The sequence below is a fragment of the Mirounga leonina genome, unplaced genomic scaffold (assembly GCF_011800145.1).
Source record: "Mirounga leonina isolate KUSES-001 unplaced genomic scaffold, KU_Mleo_1.0 Mir_168, whole genome shotgun sequence".
NCBI classification, from domain to species: Eukaryota; Metazoa; Chordata; class Mammalia; order Carnivora; family Phocidae; genus Mirounga; species Mirounga leonina.
In genome coordinates this window covers 42,058,695-42,071,323 of record NW_023270426.1, presented here as the reverse complement: position 1 = coordinate 42,071,323, position 12,629 = coordinate 42,058,695, and positions in this window count along the sequence as shown.

The window sequence follows — 12,629 nt, the reverse complement described above, 5'->3', positions numbered from 1 at the left end:
AGTGCCATTCTATAAAAGGTGGACGAGAGAAGGCTAACTTAATTTTCTATGTGACTAACATAACATTATGATTAAGGGAAAGGCTATGGGGTCAGACAGGCCTGGGATTCAGAGCGCACTCCACCAGCTGTCAGCTGTGTGATGTGAGGCATGTTACTTAATGTCTCTGGGCCTCAGTTTCCACATCTGTAAAAAGCTGTCCATGTGTTGGGATATGGGGAGGTACAGAAAGAGTAGCTCCCACAGCGTGTTAGCACTTGTGAGCGGAAGACTGAGCCTCCGCCTTCGGCCTCCTGTCGTACTGACTTACAATCCACCCTCACTGAAGCACATGCAAGGTGCCTGACAGGAAACCGGAGCACTTGCTCATCGCTTTAAAGTAAATGACTGTATTTCTAGGACAGGAGGGAGAAAAAACATTTAAATAGTTTGTAATGAAGTGAAATAGCTTAAAAATGAATGGCTAACGTTTAGTAGAGACAAAAGAAACCAATACATTATGTTTAAAAAATCAGACCTACCTCGTAAGGGGTATTTTAAGGATTAAATTAGATAGTGTACAGAGAGCATGCAGCCCAGGGACTGGCATTCATAAAATATTCATAACTGGTGGTTAATGTTATTATCACTCAGGGAGCTTTGGGCCCTGGGCAAAGGAGCCCTCCAGCCATCTCCTCAGGCCTTCCTTCCCTGGGCCCCCCTCCCCTCCTGTATTGCCCCAGGAATAAAAGGTAATTGGAGCTCCGCCTGGCAAAACATGATGGACTGATAGGAGCCACTTCCTATCAGTCCTAAAAATGTTTGGGCTCCCTATTTCCTGCCTATGGTTTTGCACACCCTTGGAGGAATACTCGTCCCCGCTAATGCATTTCTTCCCCTCTCTCACTGCTCTCTAGGTACTGGGTAATGGGTATGTGGTTTTGGCTCCAGCAAGAGGTGTTCACCCGGGGTTTTCTCCTTAGTACTATGTAGAAACCCATCCAACAGCTGACTTCCTTATGTTTATTGCAAATCCTAAGAGCAAATGCTAAAGTATACTCAGAGAATCTGGATTTTACACAGAGAAAGAGAAAAGCCAATGAGAAAGCATGGTTTTCAAAAAATGAGTTAAACACTATAACCACATTTCTAGGCCAACTAGTCATTTGCAATGCATAGAAGTGTAGAATCAGGAAGAGCCTGTCTTCTACCGTTAACAGAGCCAAGATCCATCAATTGTATCTGATGCTGCGTCCAAAACGGTGTCACGTCACTAGCCACGATAAGGAGCAGTCTTCCTGCCCTGGGCCGTATCAGAACATTCCCCAAGTATTTTTGTAACTTCTTGTCTTCATCATCATTATTGTTCTTGTTAGCAAAAAACATCAACTTTGCTTTCTGTTTGAAAGAGCACTGCAGTACGCAAGATTTGTGAACAGCCAGATCCCTGGCTCAAATGAATTTACAATTTAAAGATAACAGCAAGAGGTGGGCAATGCTGAATGAAACATAGTTCAAATAAAGCAGTGTTAGAATGACTTCTTAGAAGGAACTGTTCACAAGAGAAACAGATCCTCAGTGGGGGAACAGGTAAGCCAGTGCATTTTGTTTTTGCTGACCAATTTGATTCACGTAATTACCATTTATGTATAGCAAAGGGGCCAAAAAAATCCCTTTCTGATGGATGCTCATAAAGAGAATTATAGGAGTGACAAAAATGTTAGTGAGCTCCTTATCTTGGATAATGGAGTATTTCCTCTTGGTGGAAATCAGCTGCTCTGCCAAGAGAACCTGAGGGAGTAATTGGGAGGTTTTTACATGTTATGTAAGCAAGTTTATTTTGGGAGCTTGGGGTATGGCATGCTGCTCCCTTTAACCACATCTGCTCTCTTCCCATAATGACCACTTCATTCCTAGGCTGTGTGGAACATGGCCTACATTAGTCCTGGGTCATTAGGAGGTTGTGAGGCTCCCAAATTATCCCAATGTTCCGATGAAGTTGTTGAACTCTGCCCAGAAAGAAATATATTGATTTGGAAATTTAAAGACCCTACTAGTTAAACCAACCTATTTCATTTGGATTCCCATTCTCAAATGCATCTGAAGGGCCCTAACTTTACTCTGCCTTTGCTCTGAGTAAAAGTCTCTTTTTTACTTTATTCAGTTAAAATAAGTATTGCCCCAAATTTATTTCTTTTTAAAGACTTTATTTATTTGACAGTGGAGGGGGGCGGGAGGGAGGAAGGGAGAGAGAGAGTACAAGCAGGGCAAGGGGGAGAGGGAGAAGCAAGCTCCGAGCTGAGCAGGGAGCCCGATGCGGGACTCGATCCCAGGACCCCGGGATCATGACCTGAGCCGAAGGCAGACGCTTAACCGACTGAGCCACCCAGGTACCCCAGTATTGCTCAACATTTCTTAATAAATTCATAATGCAAATTCTGTATGCTTTAAACCGAGAAGCTTAAATATGTAATGATGGCTTTGTGTTTGGGAAGTTCACCTAGCTCCTCAGATTTTCTCAGCTCTGCTTGTGCATACTTCACCCTCCTTTCTATGGCTCCACTGACTACGTTTTTCTAAGTATATTCCTTCCATCTTCATAAAGCTGGTGCTTACCTGCTCTCAGTTCTCCACTTTTCACTGGCCTCACAATCATTCAAGTATAATTTTCAAAAAGATAAAAAGCATGATTCTCCGGCACATGTAAAGCAAACACATCACACTCTCTTTAACCCATCAATTAATGGAGGAACGGTAAGATATTAATGCCAGCCCCAAGAGCATTCAAAAGGTTACCTATTTCAAATAAACAAAGAAGGGTAATACTGAGGGGTCAGATAATATACTGGCTCATGTCCAACAGATCCGTAAACCTGGTTCACACTAGTAGCCTATTCACTGCGGGTAACAATTCCTCGCGTCTCTACCAGGTACCACTCTCCAGGTCAGCCTCTGCCACTAGAGAACTGCCACATCATAAAAATCTGTAAACAGTGCCGCTGAGCATGCTACTGAAAGTACATTCGGGAATACCCTTTCCAAATATTGAGCAATTTTTTAAGGTACAATCTAGACTCTCCCACAGTACGAAAAGCAAAACCCAAACAAACACTCCTACTAGACTCCTCCTCTCTGCTCATCTCTTCCCTCTCCTTCTCATCCCCCTTCACAAGACACTGAAAAAAGCTGCCTTGTTTCACGGACTCCTTTATTTCCCCTCCCATTTACTCTTCAATCCAGTTCCAATTTTTTTTTTTTTCATCCTTTGCTCTGCTTACTAGTGACTACTTGTTTCTAGATCCAAATAATATTTTTTATGCCTTATCCAACCTTTCAGCAGCTTTTGAACTTTTGACAACACACTCCCTTATATATTTTCTTCTTCTGGTTTCTGAGACCTAGTACTTGCATGACTTTCTTCCTCCTTCTTGGGATGCTTCTTCTCTGCCTCCTTTGTAGGCTCGTTCTCTACTAAAATGCTGTTAAGTGCTGGGATTTCTCTAGGCTGGGTACTAGGCACTCCTCTATTCTAGTACTTTCTTCTTCTCGGACATCATCTAGGTTAATAACCTCAAGTTGTCCTCATTTGCAAATGAAGCACAAATTTGTAGATCTAGACTAGATACTTCAGCTCATATATCCACCTGCCTATTTGACATCCTCTCTTGAATTCCCAGAGACATCTCAAGTTCATTAGGTACAAACCTGGACTTAAGAACTCTACCCCCAACACTCCACATGAAAGCTCATCTTCTTCCAGAGTACCTCATCTCAGTGAATGACACCACCAACTAGTCAGTTATGCAAGCAACAACCTTGGAAACAACGTGGGTCTACTACTTTTGACAAGTCCTCTAGCCTTCAGACCCAGGGTAGATGTCTACCTCCAGGCAGACAAGCTCTCCCAAGTTCAATGAAATGGCCTTTAGAATTTACAACAATCCCCCAAAAAACTGTTCAATTACTAAATGTGCCAATTATGATTGAGAAGTGCCAGATAATTTAGGTTTTACTGATAGAACCTAGAATACACACCCTAATTCCAAAAGGATGCATATGAGAGTCAGAGTTCCAAGGAAGAACCAAGTATGCTTGCCCAAAGAAGGGCTAGAGAGGGGTCTAGGGGGCAGACACATTTTTGGCTGGGTAGAGTGAGTACTGCTTCTTCTGGTATAGAAAGAAGCGATCAGATCATGTTCTAAAAAGAGCTGAAACAGACTTGGAGAGTTCCTTTATTTTTCCTTATTTTTTAAATGACATTTACTTTTTTTATTATGATTGCAAAATAGATATTCCCTGTAAACACTCTTTTGAAAGGATTAAAAAACACAACAAACAATGCAAACTGGCCTTAAACTCATCACCCAAATGAAACCACTGTTAACATTTTGTTATATATTATTTTAAATAGTCCTCTACACTTATATACAACTACATATAACTAATGTGAATTTATTTATTTTATTAAAAGTAGGTCCAAACTGTATGTAATACTGGAGAAGGAATTTGAGTTTCAAATGGAGAACATGCTAATTTTTAGAACTAGCTCATTTTCTTAGAGATTTACTTTTCCAAGGTCTAGATTTCAAGACCAATTTATGCATACTAGACTATCACCTTTCAATGTTTTGTTTTCTGCTTGCCACTCACTTGCTTTCCAATGTCACTGGGTTCCAGTCAAGAACCACACTAAGTACCTATAACATTGGTTACAATGACAAAGTCCTGCCCAGGAGAAGTTTCCAGTTGAAGAGATGAATATTCACAAGGGAACTGAAGGTAGACTTGAGACGCAACAGTGACATGCTAACGATAAAACATATTTTCTTATTTTATGCATTTTCCCCCCCAGCCATTTACTTTTTTTACAGTGGAACTAGAAGACGAGATTATAGTGGAAAGAACGGGTGGAGGGGAGAGGCAGTGTGTGTGTGGGGGGGTGCGGAGGTGTAGATGGACAAGCATCAAGGGAAACATTTTCTACCTTGCTATGAAATTCCATTACATGAATGGGTAGCATGACACAACATCAGAGGATCAAAATTATGATGTAGTGGAAATTTGGTTTCCAAGTGAGAAAAGCCTGAGTCTAGGGAAGAGTACCACCTTCTGGTATTTTCTTTTCACCTGTTCTCTCTTATATGGTCACTCTGATGCCTAATAGGAATGACAGCTCCTCTTAAATGTAATTTTAATATAATAATAGAACACATCTATCCCCCAGAATTATTAGATGAAAACCTGATTTTATTTATTTCTGCCTACGTGGGAAAGTGTGTTAGAAGGAAGCCCTTACACTTAAGGATTACCAGTCTTGTTACCTATTATTATAATAAGGATTGTATGGATTGCCAGTACTTCAGAGTTTATACTTCCAATTCCTTGTGGGTATTAACGGAACCATGTATTCCTACGCAAAAAGGCAGCACAATGTGGGAGTGACCATATCAAATTAAGTATTTGTAAATCCTCTGCAAGGAACTGTGTGTTAAACTGATTTCTCGAAAGTGGAATAACTCTCCCTAGCCAGCAGGCTGAAGAGGAGAAAGTGGATGCGTTAGTCATTGTAACTGCGGCTGGCACACGAGCCCCACGCCAGAGACGGACTTTATGTCTTACACGAGGGTGCAGGCTAAGCACACTGCGCCTCTGACAAATGGGGCAGAGACCGGCTAAGTAATCATCAAATCTCCTTCCTCTTTCTCCAGGGCACAGGGCTAGGTGGTATTTCCTAGTCGTCCTCACAGCGAGGTGTGACCTCGTGACTGAGTTCTTGCCAACAGACTGTGGGCAGAGATGCCGCAGACCACATTTGGGGCTGACCCCATCCCATTGCCATCCTCTGGTTCTCGCTCTTTCCCTTCTGGTGGAATGGAAGCAGAGTACTCTGAACTTGTGTGGATTAGAGGGGCCACATGAGGAGAGGAGAATGGGTCCCTGAATAGTCTTCTGGACAGACTATGTAATAAATACCTGCATTCATCAGCCAGAAAAGAACTTCAGTTCTCTTAAGCCACTAAGATGTTGGGGGCTTAGCGGGGAGGGTTACCTCAATGTACACAATTGTCAAAGCACCTCATTGGTTCAACAGTATCTGCCATAAAGGAACACCAAGTAACACAATGGCCGCACTTCTGATGGGGCCAACCTTCTTGTCCACCTCTAATTTTGTCTCTTTTACCACTTCCTCTTCCTCTTCCCTAGACAAGTATTTGTTGTACCCTCTACCCAATATGTATTTAAATTCCATTTACCTTGGTCAATTCTTTTGCCTCTGCCTGAGGTCCCTTTCCTCAGTGTATCCATTCTGAAAGAAAAAAATGCCTTCCCTCCCCCCCCAAAACAATTGAAAGGTCACTTTGTCTGTAAAGCCACTCAAAAATTTCCACATTCCTTCTCTGCCTCTCCCTTCACCCACCCATTTATCCACCTAACTCCCTTCATTCAGCAAGCGTGCACTGAGCATGACAACGTGTCAAGCCCCCAGCAACGGAGACTTAAAGATGAAGGATGTTCTCTCCCTCCATAAGGAACTCACGGTTCAGCCTGAGAGGAGAGACCTCTAAGCAGAGACTTAGAGTAGAACAGGTAAAAGCTAACCTAGAGAGAAATACTGGGTACTGTAAGAGCAAGAAGAGGCCTTTTTGTAGGTTTCTCCCTTCCCATAACATGCTCTCCCGGCTCCGTGCATGACTGTACCCTCCTCTACCTCCAGTCTCAGGTCCTCTCTGAACCTCAGGCTTTTTTGTCATACCAATGGTCATAAGTGGTCTCTGTTTCACTCACTGGGTTGTGTGTTTTGTTCACTGCTGGTCACCCTCATTAGGAGCTAAGAATCCTGGGGACAGGATGCAACCTTTCTTTTCACCACTGTCCCTCTGCATCTGGCACAGTGACTGGTACACTATAGGTGTGCAGTAAAGGCTTGCTGCATGAATGACTGGATACCTAACGCCACCCTGCCTGGGAATAGGCTGTTAGAAGAGTTTCCTGAAGGAGCTGATGCCTGACCCAAATTGTAAAGGATAAGTAGCAATTTGCCTGGAAAACAGAAAAAGGGAAATTCCAGGCAGAGGATACAGTTGAAGTAAGAGCACAAAACATGGCCGATGTTTGTGGACACAAGTGCCATGTTAATGTTGCTTGGAGCAAAGTGATAAGAGCAGTGGGTAAGGCTGCAAAAAAAAAAAAAAAAAAAAAACAGTAGGCAAATCACGGCTTCCTCTTCAAGCATCCAACAAGCACTCTCTGTGAATTCCGAAAGCGTTTCACACATATAACTGATGACGCCATATTGTTATATTTTTAAACATCTCTGTGGGCTTTGAAGGGCAGAAACTGATTCTTACCTTATGTCCCCAGCTCCGCATTTTATCTTTGATGTAAATTGTAGCCAATTGAGAAAGAAGGGGTAATTCACAGTATTTTTGGCTATTCTTAGAACAAAGGTAGATGATCCCTAGCATAAAAATAGAGCCAAAATGTATGTGGACAAAACTGGAGTGCTGGAGGAGAAAAAGGATCTATGACATCCCTTCCCCCTCACGAGGTCAGCGTACCACATATTTTGGTATCTCTTCTTCCCACAAAACAAGGGTAATAGAACTAAAGTTGATAAAAGTATCAAATCTAGAACAGACTTAACTGGAGCGCCAGCAGATCCTTACATAAATGTGGTGTGTGTAGTGAGAAGTTAAAAGACATTACTGTTAAGGAAACACCCTTATACTGAGTGGAGTAATAGCAAGGAAGAAGCCTGAAAGGGCCTTACTTTTCAAGAACAGTTAAAACAAATGCATGTAATTTAAAGCTGAGTCTTGACGACGAAGACAAAATGAAGCTTCATCTGTAATATACGCCTGGAAAAGCAAATACCTCACACCTTTAAATGAGGGGTTTTTTTCCCCTCCTTTGATTATAAAAAAATGCTATCAGATGTGCTTAGTGTAAAATACTAAGATGAAAACAAAATTATGTAAAAGCCCACTAACCAGCAATAGTTAATTTGTGTCTGTGTGTCTCTGTATCCTTCCAGATAGTTTTCAACACATACACACACACATACACTGAGCACACACAAGTAGTTTATAATGGGATTCATATTATACAGGCGGTTTATCATCTGCTTTTCTACCTTAATGATTCGTACTTTTTATACCAATAATTTTAATAGTTATTTTAAAAGTTTGCATAGGATACAGTCCAGCGTAGGAATACTCCATGATGTATCTGTATGTTAATCAACATTTTATTGATAATTAATTTATGCCAGCAACTATTTCAAATAATTAAATGTACCAGGAAATAAGAGAATCCCTGCCATGAAATTATTTACCTTTAACTGGAAGAGGAGAAACAGAAAATAAACATTCAGGTACTGGTGAGTACTACAGAGAAAAGACAATAACGTGCTAAAGAGAGACTAAGGTTAACTCAATTTCTGACAAGGTAAACTAGGTCTGAAAATAACCTCTTGTTACACCTCAACACACATACACGGTTTTGAAAGAGTACAGACTTTTTTCCTTGAGGCATGCATAGCCAAACTAGCAATGCAGTAAGGAAAACCCCTAGACACCAAATATAAAAAAGCCAGCAATTATTTCAAATAACACGAGCACCGAATCTCCCTGAGGCCATCTACCAAAATGGCGTTTTAATGGCTTCACGAGGTAGAGAAGATGACAGAGCAGCCGTTGCAAGGGAGAGCACAGGAACCGAGAAGCCGCACAAACTCAGGGCCCCTGAAGCGCTACCCACTCACTGAAAGGATGGGAGAGGAAACATTCCGCCTACCTTCTGAAGGAGGTGACGAAGGAATTTCTGTCTTGGCTTTAAATCCAGGAGGAAGCAAAAATAAAAAGGTCTGTCCTGAGAATTCATCAGCACAGCCCTGCCCTTGTGTGGATTTGAGGTTTAAATGTGTACCACCTGCGTGAGCTGGGAAGCCCTAAACTGAGAAATTAACCCAGGAGAGTCAGTGCCCTGGGCACCTGGCCAAAACCAGAGAAAATCCTCTGCTGCATCTGAATTGAGGCCCTCCTGAATTCCAGCAGACTTAGGTTGCTCAAATATATTGAAAGACACGCTTGCTCAAATATATTGAAAGACACGCGAGAAACGAGCCATCATGAGAGTAAGATACGTGAAATTCAGGGGACATGCACAGCTGTAAAGGTGCTCAAAAGAAATGGAAAAACACTGGTAAGGATCTGCGCATCCAACTTAAACTGCGGGGGGTGCGGGGGAGGAAAGAAGGAAGAAAGAAATGAAATCAGCCATAGAAATAAATAGAAAACAAAGATGATACCAGAAAGTGGGGTTTTTAAGGACTAATTAAACAGACAAACCTTGAAAGAATGAGCAACAAAAAAGAAGAGAAGGTGCAAAGAAGTGAGAAGTGAACCGGCTATAATACCGATAGGTAGAAATGAAAACTGTTAGTAACATACTAGCGAATGCGTGTATGCCGATACATTTGAAAACTTAGGAAAAGGAAGCGTTATCTTGGGGCGCCCAGGTGGCTCAGGTGGTTAAACCTCTCTGCCTTCAGCTCAGGTCATGATCATGGATTCCAGGCATCAAGCACCAGCGGGTTCCCTGCTCAGTGGGGCGCCTGCTTCTCAGCTCTGCCCCCGCCCCCGCCTCACCTTTGTCTAAGGAGGAAGGGCTCCAAACCAGTGCCCCTTCAGCTCTGGCGCTCTGCGAGTGTGTGCTCGCGGGGTCAGCATCACCTGGGAACTAGTTAGAAATGCAAATTCTCGAACTCTTGCCTCATCCCAGATGTACTGAATCAGAAGCCGTAGGGGTTTGGGGGGGTGTCTCATGAGCCCTCCAGGTGATTCTGAAGCTCTGCTCTTGAGCAACTAGACAGGTAGGTAGATGGTTGTAATAAAAACCACAAGGATTTCGGAGAAAGACAAGCTGGGTCCCAGTGCTGCCGCTTCCTAGTATGTGACCTGTATATGTCCATTACTTAAAATTTCTGAGCATCAGCTCTCTCACCTGTCGAACGGACATAATTATAGCACCCACCTTTGGGTATTTGTGAGGATTAAATGAGGTCACGTCAATATTGGTGCCTGGCACACAGAAAGTGCTCACTAAATGCTTGCTATCAGGACTGGAGTCTGTATTCCCCCATAACCTTTCCACTCTGTACCCTCACTGTCCCCAGAGAGGAGGAGTCGGAAAGATGGAAGAGTCAAGCCCAGGAAAGTGGCAGGGGGCGAGGTCTAGGTGAAAGATCACAGGAGCGGTGGCAGTGGCCAAGGACAGAGGGGAGGGTTCCTGCTCTGTTTCTCCAGAAGCCTGGCTGGCTCCTGGTGCCTGGTCCGATGTGGGGCAGTGCAAAGCAAGGAGTCACAGGTGATCCTGGCCCTTACATTTTGCTGAAGGGGCAAGAGGGGTTCCAACAGGAAAATGAATTCAGGAGAAAGAACAGGTTTGGGGTTTTTGTAACGTGATACAGAAGGGCATTCTAGCATAAAAGTGTGTGTGCAGCATTGAGAACGACAGAGTGAGAGAAAGAGACTAGAACTATCATGTCAGTGTGACAACCAGTGCTCTTCGTTCTTTGTATTAAAATTGCTGTTTCCTCCCTATGAGTACCCATGTGACAGAGCCGAGTGGTACTTGCCAGCCAGCAGGCCCTGCTGGAAACGCCACATTCCGTTGATACCCCGCAATCATGGTCCGTGCTAATGACACAAAGAAATGTCATTCAGGAGACAGAGTATGTGGGAAGGGAATGAAGCCATCACTAATGAATAGGCTTAATGGAACCCGATGAGCAGTGAAAATCAATGAGGCAAAAACCGCTTGCCTCAAAAAAATGAGCGAGGTAAGGATGGACCAGTGCCAAACCACAGTTTATCTCAAGTCCATGCCACAGACTCTGCCACCCAGTGGCATGCAATTCGTGCTGCTCGCACACCCTCCTTGGCATGGCCATGGGTCACGGTCACCAGTTCATTCTATTCTATATTGTGACTAGCACATCTATGCAGGGCCAGGTACGGGGCAAGACCCTGGGCATGAAGGCAGGAAAAAGACCTGGTCCCTGTCCCCAGGGAGATGAATTCCAGCTTTTTAGCCTATTACGTCTAAGTTAGATTCCGCCTATCTCCTCTTCCTCCTCCTTCCTCTAAAACTACCACCCGTAAAAATAAAATAAGACAAAATCAGAGAGGGAGACAACCATAAGAGAATCTGAACTCTAGGAAGCAAACTGAGGGTTGATGGTGGGGGAATAGGGTAACTGGGTGATGGTCATTAAGGAGGGCACTTGATGTAATGAGCACAGGGTGTTGTATGCAACTGATGAATCACTAAACTCTACCTCTGAAACTCATAATACACTATATGTTAATTAATTGACTTTTAAAAAAAAAGACCACCCTTATAACCATCATCAGATCATCATCATCAGTATTATTTTACCACTCAATTCACCCACAAACTACCTCTTACTCTCTTCCGCCGCTTATAAATGCCTAACTTGCAAAATCATAGTCATTGTGCCCAATTAAGGGACTTTATCTGTTATTCCTATTGGTTGTCCAGATAGCACAGGCTGTGTCCGGGACACCTGCCACCACTTTCTCTAATACTGGAGCACACATGACATCTGGTGCTCAAGCCGTCATGAGCATGACTCTCAGGTTTCCGGTGGCCAGGCTTCAGAGTAGGCTTGTGAGTGCCTTACCAGGTGCTTCGGCCTGTAAGAATGAGGGCATTGGTGATGACTGGCATCTCCCATTCCCTTGGTCCCACCGAGGGAAAAATAAGCCCTTCACAGATAAACCCAAAACGCGTGACCACAGATGGATCCCCCTTTAGACAGATCCTAAAGGACTCTGGGTTAACAGGATTAACCTAGCTGGCTCAAGTCTTAAATTGTGCCAAATGGGATAAGCAGTGGGTGTGAAGCCTTATATTCTCTTCCTGGCTCTGCCTCCCTGGGTAAATCAGTGCATTTACCTGGGTCTTGGATTACTTACCTGTAAATATGGCCACTTTGAAAGCCAGTCATGGTACTGTAGAGTTCTAGCTTCTCCATAACTTCGTTACTCATTAACTGCTTTAAGTAAAGAGGGCATGAATTCACGCTTTAAATTTCCAGGAAGGCCTCTTCCCAGCCAAGGCCATATTCAGCATCAGTGATCCAATGTGCTTGTCCGCATCTGAAGGCTCTAGGCAAGCCGCACAAGGCTCTTGTTCCTTTGCTAAATAGAAGTAGCATATCGAAGTCCTTTGGCTGCAGAGAGGTGGCATCTGATATAGAAGCCAAGCTGCTCTCACGCTGGCTTAGTTGTGGTCTTCTGGCCACCATGGGTCCCCTGACTCAGACATTCAGCACCTTCTCTGTTAGCACTTGCGCCTCTTGGTTAGAAGGACACCACTTCTCTTGACCACTAGTGTCCGCGTGCACCCGGACCTCCATGGGCCTGCCTGGATTTCTGACTTCTTTCTCTGACGAAACCATTGACTTAATGGTCCCCAGCTCCTGGCGGCTCCTCACACCTGACCCACATCCTGGGAACCTGCACCCATTCTCAAACACTTGGTTGTCTCAGGCCTGACACTTTGCCCTGTGTTTATGACTCATGATCTCCCACTGTCCAGATAACACCACGCAGATAGGATTA